General features: G+C 54.7%; 1 protein-coding gene across 7 annotated transcripts in view; it reads left to right on the top strand.

The window, feature by feature from the left end:
• Positions 1-15,143, top strand: part of LOC133350184 (transcriptional enhancer factor TEF-1-like) — an 84,779-nt gene that overhangs the window by 25,096 nt on the left and 44,540 nt on the right. The gene's annotated exons all lie outside the window — the stretch shown is intronic.

Genomic DNA, 15,143 nt, shown 5'->3' with positions numbered 1-15,143 from the left:
CCCGACCCTGACGATGCCCTCTTGTATATTTGGGGTTTTCAGGTCTCTCTCTTCCCATGGGCACGTGGATGTTTCCCCTCCGCATTTAGAATGAACGTGTGCGGTGGCGGCGAGATGTTAACTACCTCGCCTGGTATGCAGGAGGTCGTTGTTTCGATCACGACCCTGACGATGTCTATATATTGTTGTTTGCGTCTCTCTCCGTGCTCGCATGCATTTTTCTCTGGGTCCCTCCGGTTTTCAGAATCAACGTCACACGTTTCGAGTATTCGGCTGCTATAAATGTACACGTGACGATAAGCCCACTCCGTCGAGCTCTCATTTGTCATGGCCAGTTCGCTTCTGAAAGAGAAATCTACGTAGTTCACTGTGGGCCTTGCCTGGTAAGTAAAATCGTCACAATGTACGACATCAGAGCGCCAATCTCGGTCCACAGGCCCGGAGCAGTGCTGGGTATACGGAGGGATGATCGGTGGGGGGGGGGGGGGCGATTGGGGGTGGTTGTTGCCCCCCCCCAGCCCTGCTACTTGAGACCCCACAAATTTGTATTTTGTTGATATTCCGCCGAGGCAATGCATGGCACGTTTTGTTGATTAATGAATGCGACGGGGTGGTTGTGGGGGGAGATTTTGGGACGGCTGCCCCCCCCCGCCCCCGAACTCACCTGGGAGGGTCCTAGATCCACCTCTGGCTACTGGCGCCACCTGAGATGGCAAATCCCGAGTTGTCGCCCATCTGAGTAAATGACGCCGTCGCGCCGTTGATGTTTCTCCAACACGTTGATGTTTTTTTTACCGTGAAATGTGTTTTGATACCTCCGAGTTAACTTCTTTTTAATTCGACCCAAAAATACTGATCACGCTTGCGCACGGATTGTTTCGTGGTTATTGTATCTCTCGCGTAACGCGCGCGGAGTTTGTTCTTGCGCCGATTTCCCTTTGCGTCATCTTTCCGTTCTTTAGTTGTCCTGACGTCATAGCCGTCGGTTGCGATTCCAGCGGCTGAGGGTCACCCTCAGCAAGTGAGTCTCGAGTCCTGGTCTCTTGAGTTCTCGCCTGGCCGACCAGAAATAAAACCAAGGGGTCAACCTTGACGAACCTCGGATCTGAGGTGTTGATGAGGGACCGTCCTGTTGCTGTCGATAGACACGGACGGATGTGTTAATGGGGGGGGGGGCGGTACAAATGGGACATTTGTTCCGCGGGCCCAATAACTCCAGAAGGACCCCCCCAAGGGAAAAGAAAAAAGATAGTTTTTACTTAAAGAGACGTGAAGACAGTTTTTCAATTCGCTTTTCGTAACAATGACTCGCGCGTCAACCCGCCAGGAGTTTAGGCGATGATTTCTTCCGAGTCTCGGAAGCTAAGCAGGTCTTTGAGCCTGTTTCGTGCATTGGATGATTGGAGGCTGCCTGTGGCATATCAGGTGTTACAGATGATTAAGATGTATCGGAGCTTACATGCCCACCGATTATTCCCCGACACGCTGCCCGGCTGGAGTACGTGGATTGGCGGTGGGCGGTGGGGGGAAGGGGGGCTGGGTATTTTTGGTGCTGGATGAGTTGGGGGTGTGGACGGAGGGTGATTGTGGGGGGGGTGCGGGTGGTGGTGGGGGGAGAGGCTGTAACAGTGACGCTGGTGGTGGTGGGGGCTGAGAGGCGGAAGACGGTGGTTATTGATGTTTGGTGGTGGTGGTGGTGGTGGTTGTGACGGCGGCGATGGTGGTGGTGACGCGTCGAACAAGACGTGGGGCTGGCGTGCCATGTGGCGGACACATGCCAGGGTGCGTGAAGCTCACCACTTGGGTTTGCTGGGAGGAACCAATGAGGAGGAGGTGGTGGTCATCGTTATCAGCATCATCACTGAGTCATCATAGCATCATTGTCGTCCTCATTGTCATCGTCATATATTCATCATCCTCATCATCAGACTAAGGTGGTCGGGACTGGTGTTGGCCACCCACCCCACATGTACCTTGCCAGCCCTCACTTGCTAAATGCACTTGCCCTAACAGTCAGTTGAAGATAATTATATGGGGGGATCTTTGTCTTTGTCTCCCATATGTATGTGTCTATTCCATCAGCCCCAACGAAAACATCTGCCTTAACACTCTGGGTTATCAGTGGAGGAGCATTTCCCAGTACCTGAGCAGTGGTGCTTATGGGCAGCTCAGGTTTGACAACGGAGGTCTCGCTTACAAACCGGGTCTTCTCACCCATCGCTGCACCCTCTCTCCTCCACGCTTAGGGAGCGTGGGCCCACTGACCGGAACACCTGTGTCACTTGGAAACATTCCAGCTGGGCCACTGCCTGCGATCCATGCCGGTCGGTTTAGCCCGGCTGCATTTACAGTGCCGAGGAGCTCGCAGATCCTTAAAAGATCTGGACACTGTCCCATTAATGACTTCCTCTGGCAGCCGAGGAGGCTGCGTTGGCTGGGTCACGTAGCCCGCGCATGCCCAGCCACTGCATGCCCAAGCAGCTTCTGTTTGGCCGGACCGTAGAGGCTCGAGAGGGAGCTGGTGTGGTACAGGTGTGGACTTGCCCAATAACAGCGACAAGCAGCGTTCAGATCAGCCGCTGGACATGACCAGATTCGCAGCGTTGTGCAGTGAACTTGGCCCGTCTGAGTTCGGGTTCAGGCCATTACTGATATGAATCGGCAACTGACCAGCATGGCGAAGTATGCGTGTTAGTATATATGTAAGGGTTCTGCGGTGGAGAGATGTTAACTACCTCGCCTGGTATGCAGGAGGTTGTGGGTTCGATCGCGACCCTGAGGCCTGCTGTATATTTTGAGTTTGCTTGTCTCTCTTCCTGTGGTCTCATGGATTTTTCTGGGTTTTTCCCTCCACATTTAGCTGCGATTGATTTCCACGTAATGAGCCTCTTTGCTAAGCTATCATTTTGTGGCCAAGTCGCTTCTGACAAAGAGCTACATAGCTCCATGGCTGCTTACTTGGTAACATTTAAATAAAAGCGTGTTGTTAATAGCTTTAAACGAGCACAATAGTAGCAATAGCGATGGTATCGGAGGTGATGGTAGAAACATCATTGGAAGTGGTGGTGGTATCAGCTGACCGCCCACTCACGCGGTCCCCAACAGATGCTCTCCAGATGTGATGAGTGAGTCTGTCCCCCACGACCACGTGTTCGTGGGGGTGTGTGTGTGCGTGTGTGTGTGTGCATGTGTGTGTGTGTGTGTGCATGCGTGTGCTGGTCGACTCAGACTCAACTGAGTAGCTGGTGCATTGTGTAAACGTGGCCAAGAGGGAGACAAAGGCGGCCGGGCGTGGTGCTGGCCACCCACCCCATAATGTGCCGTGTCGGTCTTCATAGGTGTTTCTCGCTAACAGCACTTGCCCCACCAGTCTGTGAAGGCTATACGAGGGGATCTTTGTCTTTCTTTGGCTGGGTGTCTGCGTTCGTGTGTGCTTGTCTGCCTGTGTGAGCGCGAATGCGTGTGTGTGTACGTGTGGGTACTTTGTCTCTGTTTATTTAAATATGGGGAGCGATAGTGCAAGGGGTAAGTGCGTTGCGCTACAGCCCAGCAGAGTTCCCTCCCTGCTCACGATAATAATAACAGTGGGGAATATATTAACCAGTCCTGGGCCTCCCGTAGGTTGACTGAGCCTTAAATTTTTACCTTTATGAAGTAGTGTATATTCAACTAAACTATTTTATTTTACCAGGTAAGGCCCACTCACCTATATAGCTCTTTTTCAGAAGCGACAATTCGACCTGGCCACACATGATAGCGCAAATAAGTGGTTGATCATATTCTTGGTTCTTTCGGTAAAGTCATGTAGATAGAAAACAAAAATCTAAATTAAAAGCAAAAAAACCCACGACGTTTCGATCGCAACACAAGCGGGTTATCTCTGAATAATAATTTCTTCTGAAGATTTTTGTTTTCTATCTACGTGACTTTACCGAAAGAACCAAAAATATGAATTCCTGCAGTCACGAAATTCGTAAGTCTGAAAGTGGTTCATCGTGTGGAAATGTTATAGCAGCCAAATACTCTAAACGAGTGTTTCTAAATGCGGAGGTAAGAACCGAAGGACCCGGAGAAAAATCCACGCCACCACGGGGAGAGAGACACGCAAACTCCAAATACACAGCAGCAGGCGCCAGGGTCGGGATCAATCCCACGACCTCCTGTAGACTAGGCGATGGAGTTAACATCTCTTAGCTACCATGGCACATAAACAGTGGGGAGACAAATGGGCTCAGTCTGAGATTTCACCCCCCCCCTCCCCCACACACGTGTGCTGTACCGGCATCAATATGCACGCGCTAACAGCCCTCTGTCCCAACAGTCTGTGTGCAAGGCTATACGGGGGATCTTTGTCTCTGTTTATTTAAAAAAAAAACGCCTTTTACGGGAAACTCCGACTGCCACCACGCGTCTGCCTTTGTGTCTGCGCGTTTGCGCATGAGTGAGTGTCTTGTGTGTGGGTGTACCGTGTGCGTGTGCCTTCATAGGTGGCCGCTAACAGCCCTTGCCCCAACAGTCGGTGCAAAGGCTATACGGGTGACCTTTGTCTTTGCGTGCATGGAGAACGGTGGCGCAGCGGTTAGCGCTCTGCGCTACGAAGCCGGCGACCCGATACGGATTGTCGCTCTCATGAAATAGTCGGTGACGAATATCTGAAGCAGGTCTTTGGTCTCCCCTAGGTCGACTCGGCATTAACCGAGTAGCTGCTGCGGTGCCACGTATTTCATTATTATTATAATGTACTCACTAATCCGGGGTCCTGCCGTTAAATCGGATTTTTATTTTCAGATGCTTTCAGCCAATTACTGATGAGTTATGTTTAGTATTATTCTACACGTGGGGAAGAAACCAGAGCACCTGGGGAAAAGCCAGACTTTGCGCGAGGGGGCAACACTCAATCCCCGTACAGATGGAGACAGATGGTAATTAGTCCACGGGGATGGGGTTTCACCGAGAGATCTGTGTGAGCGGTGAGCCACCAACCCTCCGACGACCTCCGCAGCGGGGGATTACAGGCCGCGTGTATGTGTCTGTCGGACTTTTTTCGTACCGTACGGAGCCAACCGCGCTAGTTGGAAGTGGGGGGGGGGGGATATGAAAGTAGCCATCACTACGCACCTCGATGCGTTTTCGTCGAGGGCTGGGGTGGGAGTCCCTGTTGGGGCGGGGGGAGGGCTGGAGGGAGGGGTGGGGGGGGGTCCCTGCGAGGGGGGAGGGGCGTACAGGAAGGGGTGGGGGGGGGTCCCTGTGAGGGGAGGGGCTTGAGGGGAGGGTTGTCCCTGGGGTGAAGGGGGTGGATATTGTTGTGGAATTTCGCGAGCGGCCCCCTGTCTCCCCGGTCACGTGCTACCTGTCTCCCCGGGTCACGTGTTCAGCACCTGTCACCTGAACCTGTGGACGTTGTTCGTGGCGCCTCCCCCACCCATTAGGCCGTCTCCGACATAAAATAGATACATAGGCGGCGTGGTGTTGTTATCCGTCAACAGTCAGGGGGAATACAAAGGCGGTCGGGAGTGGTTCCGTACACACCCCCCGCCACCGTCCACGAGGGTGAGGAGCGGCAGGGGTGTGGGCACGTCACAGTGGTTACAATAGGCCGCGTGGACTGCGCGGGATTCATCCGCCTTTGTCTCTCCGTGCCGAGCAGGCAAATAGCGATGGGTGAGGCGAGTGGTGGGGGCGGGTAGGGGGGGGAGGGTGCAAGGGGTGGGGGCGGGCGTCTGTTGGGCTAAACCGCACGCCCCCCTCCTGCCGTCTTCCACAACCCTGGGAGTCGTCTCAGCCACAGCGCGTGGAGTCGCAAAGTCAGAACCCCCCTCCCCCCCCCCGAGTTCCCAACCTCGACCCCCACCTCCGCCCTCCTCGTATTGACTCACCACCACCACCCCCACCTCCTCCTCCTCCTCTCCCACAGTTCCAATTCGAATTTCCGTTGCACGCTGCGCGCACCTGATGATTGGCGAATCACGTCTCGGTTAAACTCTCGCTCTCAACAGCCGCGGTCAGTCTACTTCTGGATGAAGGTTCTCGCACCACGTTCCGCCCCCCCTCCCTCCCTCCCTCCACCAAGACGATGGCATCATCCCTCGTCTCATGACCACTCTCCGTGTGTCTTATCGAACGAACGGGACGGGTCACAGCGCTGCACGCGTCGGATGATTGGTACACCTCTGTGAGTGAAACACGTGGGGTTTGTAGTGCATGCGAACAGGACATATACAGTGCACAGAATTTACACACACCGTTGATGAGATTGTAGCTGTTATTTTGTGATGGTATATATGTTGTTTGATTCTTAAATATGTTATTGTTAGGTTCAATGTTAGGTGAGAAACACCTCGTCTGTAGTCTCAAGTTGCCAGGGGTTAAAGGTGAACTCTGTTTTTGCCAAATCCTGGCCAGATGGCTCCAAAACTTTACAAACTAAACTAACACAGAGACTCATAGAGATATATAGAGACTCGAGATAGACGCATATAGATGCATAGATACTCACCGAGATGCATAGAGACATAGAGAGACTCTTAGAGATACACAGACTCAAGGAGATAAATAAAGACGCATAGAGATACACACACAGAGACTGGGTAAAAAGTGTGCCAAGATGATCCCAATCCTGGCAAGCTGGCTGAACAAACTTAAACAATTTCGATTTAAAGCTTTCGTGACTGCAGGGATTCATCTTCTTGGTTCTTTCGGTAAAGTCACGTAGAAGGGAAGTAATAAAATTATAAAAACAAAACATAATAAAATAATTCTCACAAACGTGACTTTACCGAAAGAACCAAGAAGATAAACTTAAACAAGCACACGACCACGCGCCTCGTGCCTCAACGTCTCTCGGTGTCTTCCAATTGCCGCCCCAGACGTAGCCGACCGCTCGGTTCGCTGCTCACGCTGTCGCTGATGATCGTTGTGTAGGTTTTAGCGCGGCGAGACCCGGGGGGGGGGGGCGACGTGAAACCCCCACGTCGCCCCTCCCTCCCCCGTTGGCTTGAGCCCCCCAATCCCCCAAGCGAGCGGAACCAATCACCGGCCCGCCTTGACTTGGCCAATCAACGCCGCGGAGGTTCACGGTTCGGATTTTCTAGCGGCCGCCCTGGTTATCACCGCAATACGAAACAAAAAACTCGGCTTCGTCTGCTCCACGGCAGACGCTAAAGATGCGTCGCCCCGTGACGCAATTCGCAGGAGGAGGTCATTGTGTGCCAGCGGCGTCGCCTTACAACATTTGCCAAAATTCGAAAACTACTCATTTGGGATTACGCACAATCGCAGACAAAGATGATCCCCCGTGTGGCCTTAACGGGTGACTGCTGGGCCAAGTGCTGTTAGCAATCAAGATTTGCAAGAGGCGCAATGCCACTGGTGTGGTGAATGCGAGACGGGGTCGTCCCTAATAGATGACCACACGAATCGGCCCTTAAAGAGCTGCTGCTCACCCCTGCTGAGATCGGTGCTCGCGGATAGAACTCGCACCGAAAGTGTGTTAAGGCTGCGTCGGTTTTCTGGATAAAACTTTACAAAAGCAATTTTTTTTTCTCTTTCCCTTCACCTCGACTCTTTATCATTTTCCGGTTTACAGTATCTCAGTGTGGTGAAGTATGGTCAAGCAACCCCAACGACCGACAACCACGTGGTTAAAGCCTTTATCCAGCAGTGTGCGTATACTGTGTATGCGTCGTCATGCACGAGGAGCGGTGGCGCGCTGGTCGCAACGCACAGCGCGCGAAGCCAGCGGGCCCGAGTTGTATCCCCGGCTACGGCTATCGTGAGTGACATATTAGCTCAACCGGTCCTGGTGCGGTCTTGGGAGGCAGTGGGGGGGGGGGGGGAGACAAATAGGGACGGGCGTGGCGTTAGCCTCGTCCACCACGCGGGCGTTTTCCTGCCACCTCCATAGGTGTGCTACTCGCTCACGGCCCTTGCCCCCAAACAATCGGTTAAGGCTATACGGGGGATCTTTGCCTGTGTATCTATATGCGTGTGCGCGCGCGCGCGCGTGCGAGAGTGCGCGTGTCGCTCTCGCTCTCTGGCCGAACAAGGTCACCCCTGTGTGTGTGTTGCACGATGCACGTGTCTGCTCTCTCTCTCTCGCTCCCACTCCTCAACTATCTCTCTCTCTCTCCCCGTATCTCTCCCCGTATCTTTCACACCAAACTCTCATGCGCTCTTCTCCGTGCGTCCTCGCTCTCTCGCGCGCGCTCGCCCACTCTCCCCAGCTCTCCCTCCTCCTCTCTATCTCTTCTACTCTCTCTCTCACTCCCTCTCACTCCCTCTCTCCCACTCTACCACTATCTCAAAATCTCTCTCGCCCACCTCTCCCCCCCCCCCTTTCGCCCCATCTCCCTCTCTCTCTCTCCTCCCTCTCCCCCCTCCATACTCAACTATCTCCTACTCACGCGCACTCTCTCTCTCGCGAACGCTCCCCCACGCTCTCCCCGTACCCTATCGGGTAGTACAATGCGCCATTTGAGGCCGTCATTCAGACCGCTCGCTAAAACCGTCCCCATGCCCCGAGTCTCATCTTACGGCCGCTAAGGGAGTGTCGGCTTGGGGGGGGGGGGGCGGGGGGGGGGGGCTAGGAGAGGATTTGGGCGGGGGAGGGAGTGGGTGAGGGGTGAGTCTGGTGGTAGGAGGGGGGGTGTAGATCTCCCCCCCCCACTGTCCATCCCACTCCCCCCCATACTTCACACCCCCTCGCCATCACCACCACCACTCGGCAGGGAGTCTTAAGCGTTCGCTGCAGGTGGTCACGGAGCTCATGATGCCAATCCTGATGTCACTCCTGTCTCGGCGATCCCCCCCTCATCCTCCTCCTCCTCCCAGACCCCTCCGGACCCCCAACCCCCCCCTCCCCTTCCCTTCCCCAGAGTCTCACGAGAAATCCATAATAGCCATGTCAGGGACGCTGAGGTGACAACCGAGGTTCTAATCCCGTGTTCCTTGACATATCCTCAAGTGCGTGATGATTTAAACCTGGGGTGGGGAGGGGGCGGGGGGGGTTATCGCGTTGAGTGAGTTCATGATGGTCTAGGCCCGGCCACTACTCATTTACCGCAGAGACTCATAGATTCGCATGGACACCCACAGACACATGTACGGTGCGAAAGAAGTTCAGCATATATATACATAGAGAGCCATAGTGTCACATTGAGACCCATACGCAATGGTTTCATTGAAAGTCCACATTCATATAGAAGAGCCATATACTTATGTTATATTGAGAAACACAGACTAACAAAGAGACCCATAGACATACGGGAACCACCATGTACAAGACCCACAGATTCACGTAGAGACTCAAATGGAGTCTGCGTGGCATTAGACACCCATAGAATGTTATAGAGACCCTGAGGCTCGCATAGAAGTAACCTGCCTGTCTGCCTCTCGAAACAAAAATTCGCGCGCTTTCAGATGCGCTTCTGCAACCGTCTGGAACGCTCTTCCTTTCGATATTAGGAAGCGACTGGAGCTCTGCACCTTTGAAAGCATCATCTCGATTGAATACTTCTTTATTTCGAACTGCTTCTGTATATTTAGTTTGTTGTCCTTCCACCGCACCTCCGCTTAGCGCGGTTGGCTGCGTTTGGTGCGAACAATGTTCAACATACAACATACATACACAGACCAACAACACATACACACACACCTACAACATACATACACACACACCTACAACACATACACACACACCTACAACATACACACACATACACACTCCTACAACATACACACACCTCTACAACATATACACACACACCTACAACATACACACACACACCTACAACATACACACACACACCTACAACATACACACACACACCTACAACATACACACACCTACAACATACACATACACACCTACACCATACACACACACACCTACAACATACACACACACACCTACAACATACACACACACACCTACAACATACACACACACCTACAACATACACACACACATCTACAACATACACATACACACCTACACCATACACACACACCTACAACATACACATACACACCTACACCATACACACACACCTACAACATACACACACACACCTACAACATACACACACACACACCTACAACATACACACACACACACCTACAACATACACACACACACACCTACAACATACACACACACACACACCTACAACATACACACACACACCTAAATAAAATCAATACCCTCCACTGTCTGTGTGAATAATGTCGTGATGCGGTCACACTTCGCACTCCGCTTCACAACGGTTCCGTGTCTGTGTGGGTGTGGGTGTGTATACGTGTGTATGTGTGCGTGTGTATACGTGTGCGTGTATACGTATGCGTGTGTATGCGTGTGTATGCGTGTGTGTGTGTGTGTATACGTGTGCGTGTGTGGGTATATACGTGTGCGTGTGTGTGCGTGTGTATACGTGTGCGTGTGTATACGTGTATGTGTGTGCGTGTGTATACGTGTATGTATGTGTGTGCGTGTGTATACGTGTATGTATGTGTGTGCGTGTGTATACGTGTATGTATGTGTGTGCGTGTGTGTACGTGTGCGTGTGTGCGTGCGTGTGTGTACGTGTGCGTGTGTGCGTGCGTGTTTATACGTGTGCGTGTGTATACGTGCGTGCGCGTGTGTGTGTGTATATACGTGTGTGTGTGTGCGTGTGAATGTTCAGGTTATTCCACGGGATCTCACTTTGATTGATTGAACGCACGCCGGGCTCGTGAACGTGCCAGGCGACGTTCCGCCGCCGTTACGAGGCGCTCGCTGACGGCCAGAGGGGCGCGTGCGGTGTCTGTCCACGTGCTGCGGTGAGCGCGCTGCCCGACTTCAACCCGATGTGGATTCCCCCACTCTGTGTAAACATCGCCACTGGGGAGACAAAGGGGGCCGGGCGTGGTGCTGGCTACCCGACCGATCGTGTGCCGTGCCGGCATTCATAGGTGGTCGCTAACAGCACTTGCCACGACAGTTTGTTAAATTCTATATGGGGGAGCTTTGTCTGTGTAAGTGTGTATGTAAGAGTGTGTGAGTGTGTGTGTGTAAGTGTGTAAGTGTGTATGTAAGTGTGTGTGTGTGAGGGTGTGCGTGTGTACGCGCGCGCTGCGCGTGCACTGCTGCTGTCGGTCAGAGCCACCTGTTGCGCAATCGCTCGGCACGCGAGGAATGCTCTCGGGTGCCGCTCGCACAGACCCGGACACACGCACACAGACACACGCAGACACACGCACACACACACGCACACACACGCAGACACACACGTGGATACACACACACGCACACACACGCACACACACACAGACACACACACACAGACACACACAGACACACACACACAGACACACACAGACACACGCACACAGACACACATGGACACACACACGTGGACACACGCACACACATGTGGACACACGCACACACACGCACACACACGTGGACACACACACACGTGGACACACACACGTCGACACACACGCGGACACACAGACACACGCACACACACACACGCGGACACATGCACACACACACGTGTGCATTTATCTACTGTATACACACACAACGCACATATTACGCGCGCACACACACGCGTGAGACAGATCCCCCGTGTAGCCTTAACAGACTTTTGGGGGCAAGTGCTGTTAGCGAGCACCAATGAAGGTCGGCATTGCAGACAATCGGGTGGGGGGCCATCACCACACCCGGCCGTCTTTGTCTCCCTAGTGATGACACACCTCTCCATTCCCATCGACTCCTGCAGATCGCAAATAGAAATGGAATGACGCGAGCCACAGCGGCGCGATTGTGGCCATGCAGCCCAAACTGTGGACTCCCACCGCAAACCCACAGACACAGAGACACACAGAGACACACAGAGATTCACAGAGACACACAGAGGCATGGAGAAAAGTAGCGACTCACTCGTTGAGATATACACAGAGACATCTAGACATAGAGAGAGACACACGCAGAGACGAGACACATCGAATGAGTGCGACTGTGGCCATGCAACTCGAGCTAGAGACCGCAGCACAGTAAACCCACCCACTGTGGACTGGGCTCCTTCAACGCAGCAGGAGGAGGAACAGCGACACGACACGAACTCTCTCGCTCTGCTGCTGAAGCCCTCTCGTCGTGTCCAGCAGCAGCAAGCAGCCAGCACCTCGACATTGGCGCCGAGCTCCTGGAGCACGTTCTGCTGCTGCCGCCATCATCATCATCATGCGGAATAACACAATTTCATCTTGGGGTTGGTTGTAGCTTTCTCCAGACGAATGCCCTCCAAGCAAGAGTCGTCATGTTTTGGCAACAAAATCGTGGAGTCTCGACCGCGAGGCTGCCCGGGGCGAGTGTCCAAACCCGCGGAGCTGTCATCGATCCCGGCCGGGGTCTCGGTTTCCCCGCAGCATCTGTCCCCTCGGCAACACCTCACCCGCACATCGCCCCCACGTCCACCACCACCACGTCCACCACCACCACGTCCACCACCACCACGTCCACCACCACGTCCACCACCACGTCCACCACCACGTCCTGTCTCGATCTGCTGCTGACCTCATCCATCATCCACGACTTCATCAGATTCCCCACTCGACTATGGCAGTCTCTCTCCGCCACGGCCTCCCCGCACCCCTCACTTCCCTCACCTCCCTCACCTCCCTCGCCTCCCCGCATCCCTCACCTCCCATCCCTCACCTCCCCGCATCCCTCACCTCACCTGCCTCACCTCCCTCACCTCCTCACCTCCCCGCACCCCTCACTTCCGTCTTCTGCACACTTCAGATGATCCAGAATTCCTCGTCTGGACCTGTTACTCACACACACAATCGTAGACACACACACGTAGACACACACACCTAGACACACAAACACACGTAGACATACACACTCACACTCACCTAGACATACACAAACACACGTAGATATGCACACACACACGTAGACATACACACACACACACACACGTAGACATACACACACACGTAGACATGCACACACACGCGTAGACACACACACACCTAGATATAAAAAGAGACAAAGATCCCCCTTATAGCCTTAACAGACTGTTGGAGCAAGTGCTGTTAGCGAGCGCCTATAAAGGCCGGCACGGCACACGAGGGGGTGGGTGGCCAACATCACGCCCGGCCGCCTTTGTCTCCCTAGTAGCAATGTTCACGCACCGCACCAGGTACTCATTTGAGGCCGAGTCGACCTAGGGGAGGCCCAGGACCGGTTCAGATAATCGTCACTGGTTCGTAGCGCAGTGGAGCGCTAACCGCTACACCACCGCTCCCCACACATAGACACCCTCGCACACACCCACACGTGTGAGAATACACTCCACGTGCATGTACGAACACGCGTCCACACGTGCGCGCACAAAGACAATGACACCCCCGTACAGCCCGAGCAGACTGTTGGGGCGAGTGTTGTTCGTGAGCAGCGCCGATGAAGGCCGACACGGCACACACGAAGTCGGGGTCCACCCCTCCGACGCCGCCCCCCGCCCCCCGCCCCCCCCCGTAGGGTCGTAGGGGGTCACCACGCCGTGCGGGTCTCATGCGCTCGGGGAAATGTCCTAATTCACTCCACAACCACCCCCCTCCACCCTCTCCACCTCGTCATCCGCTCCCCGTCTTCATCTGCACATCTCCCGAGTCTTGGTTACGTACGGCGCGAAAGAAGTTGAACGCACGGCGCATCTCTCGCCTCCTCTCTCTGTCGGCACCTCCACTCTGCTCTCGTCCACACCCCCTCCCCCCCCCGTGAATCTCAACCTCCTTCCCCCGTCCCTCTTCTGACCCTCCCCTCCCCGTCCCTCACCCCACGCGTCGCTCCAAAGCCTTCGGCTCTGCGTAGACCACGCGACGGAAGATGACCCCCCACTCCTCTCCCCCCACCCCCTCCTCTCCCCCACCCCCTCCTCTCCCCCCCCTCCTCTCTCCCCCTCCACACCATCGCCCACCGGGCTCACACCTCTCTCCCCCAAGATCGGTTCTATTTTGATTCATCTCCGCATCTAAATCCGCGCTCGGGAAATCCCACGCTAAGGTGGGGGGAGAGAGGGGGGGGGGGGCTATCCCCTCCCCTCCGTCCCCTCTGCCTCTGAGTTTTAGGAAAGACCGCGTCATTAGCTTAACTTGACGCTGCCTCTCCAATAGCGAGACGGCCATTCATTATATAATTAGTACGGGTCAAGGGTTTTCCACGCTGTGTAGGTCACGGCGGGGCGGGGGTGGCGCGGGGGGGGGGATGCGGTGGGGGTGGGGGGATGGGGTGGGGGTGTGGGGGGGGGATGCGGTTGGGGTGGGGTTGGGGTGTGGGGTGGGGGTGGGGGGGTGGGGATGGGGGGGGATGGTGTCTCTCGGGACCGGTTCGGATCTCACCCGCCGGGGATTGCGACTCGGCGGCCACTGGACTGGACCGAGTCGCTGACCTCGCGAGAGTCTTAAGTGGCTGAGGAGGAGGAGGGAGGAGGGATGAGGAGGGATGAGGAGGGATGAGGAGGGAGGGGGAGGGAGGGGGAGGGAGGGGGAGGGAGGGGGAGGGAGGTTCCAGGGGGTCAGAGACGCCGAGGGTCTGGGTTCGAGTCCAGGGTTCAGCAGCAGCCGCCTGTAATTGAAGCCGAGCTCTCGAGTGGAGTGAGTTGATTGGTCTCAGCGTCATGACATTCACTGCGCGTGTGAGCATATGTGTGTTTGGGAATGTGTGATTGTACATAACCCGTGTACGTTCACATGCATGTCAGTTTGTCTTCCGTGAGCTTCTGAGTGTGTCCGTGTGCGAGTCAACCGGTACCGGGCCTCGCCCAGGTCGACTCGGCCTCAAATCCATTACCGAGTGCGATTTGTAAACATCTCCCACTGGGGAGACAAACACGGCCGGGCGTGGCGTTGGTCTCCCACCTCTTCGCGTGCCGTGCCGGTCTCAATAGGTGCTCGCGAACAGCACTTGCCACAAACTATGTTCAAGGTGCACCCTCTCTGCCTTTGGTTTCTGCGTCTTGAGTATTTTTGCGAGCGCGTGTCGCTCGCGAGTGTGAGCGCAGCGAGCCGCGCTAAACGCAGCATTCACGGCGCATGCTGCGGGCGATGCCAAAAAACTCGTTGGGTCACATTCTCGTTCTCTCTCTCTCTGCAGG

Source organism: Lethenteron reissneri, chromosome 33, assembly GCF_015708825.2.
Source record: "Lethenteron reissneri isolate LAM-NWPU_2019-01 chromosome 33, ASM1570882v1, whole genome shotgun sequence".
Lineage (NCBI taxonomy): Eukaryota > Metazoa > Chordata > Hyperoartia > Petromyzontiformes > Petromyzontidae > Lethenteron > Lethenteron reissneri.
This window is presented reverse-complemented; position numbering and strand designations above follow the sequence as displayed.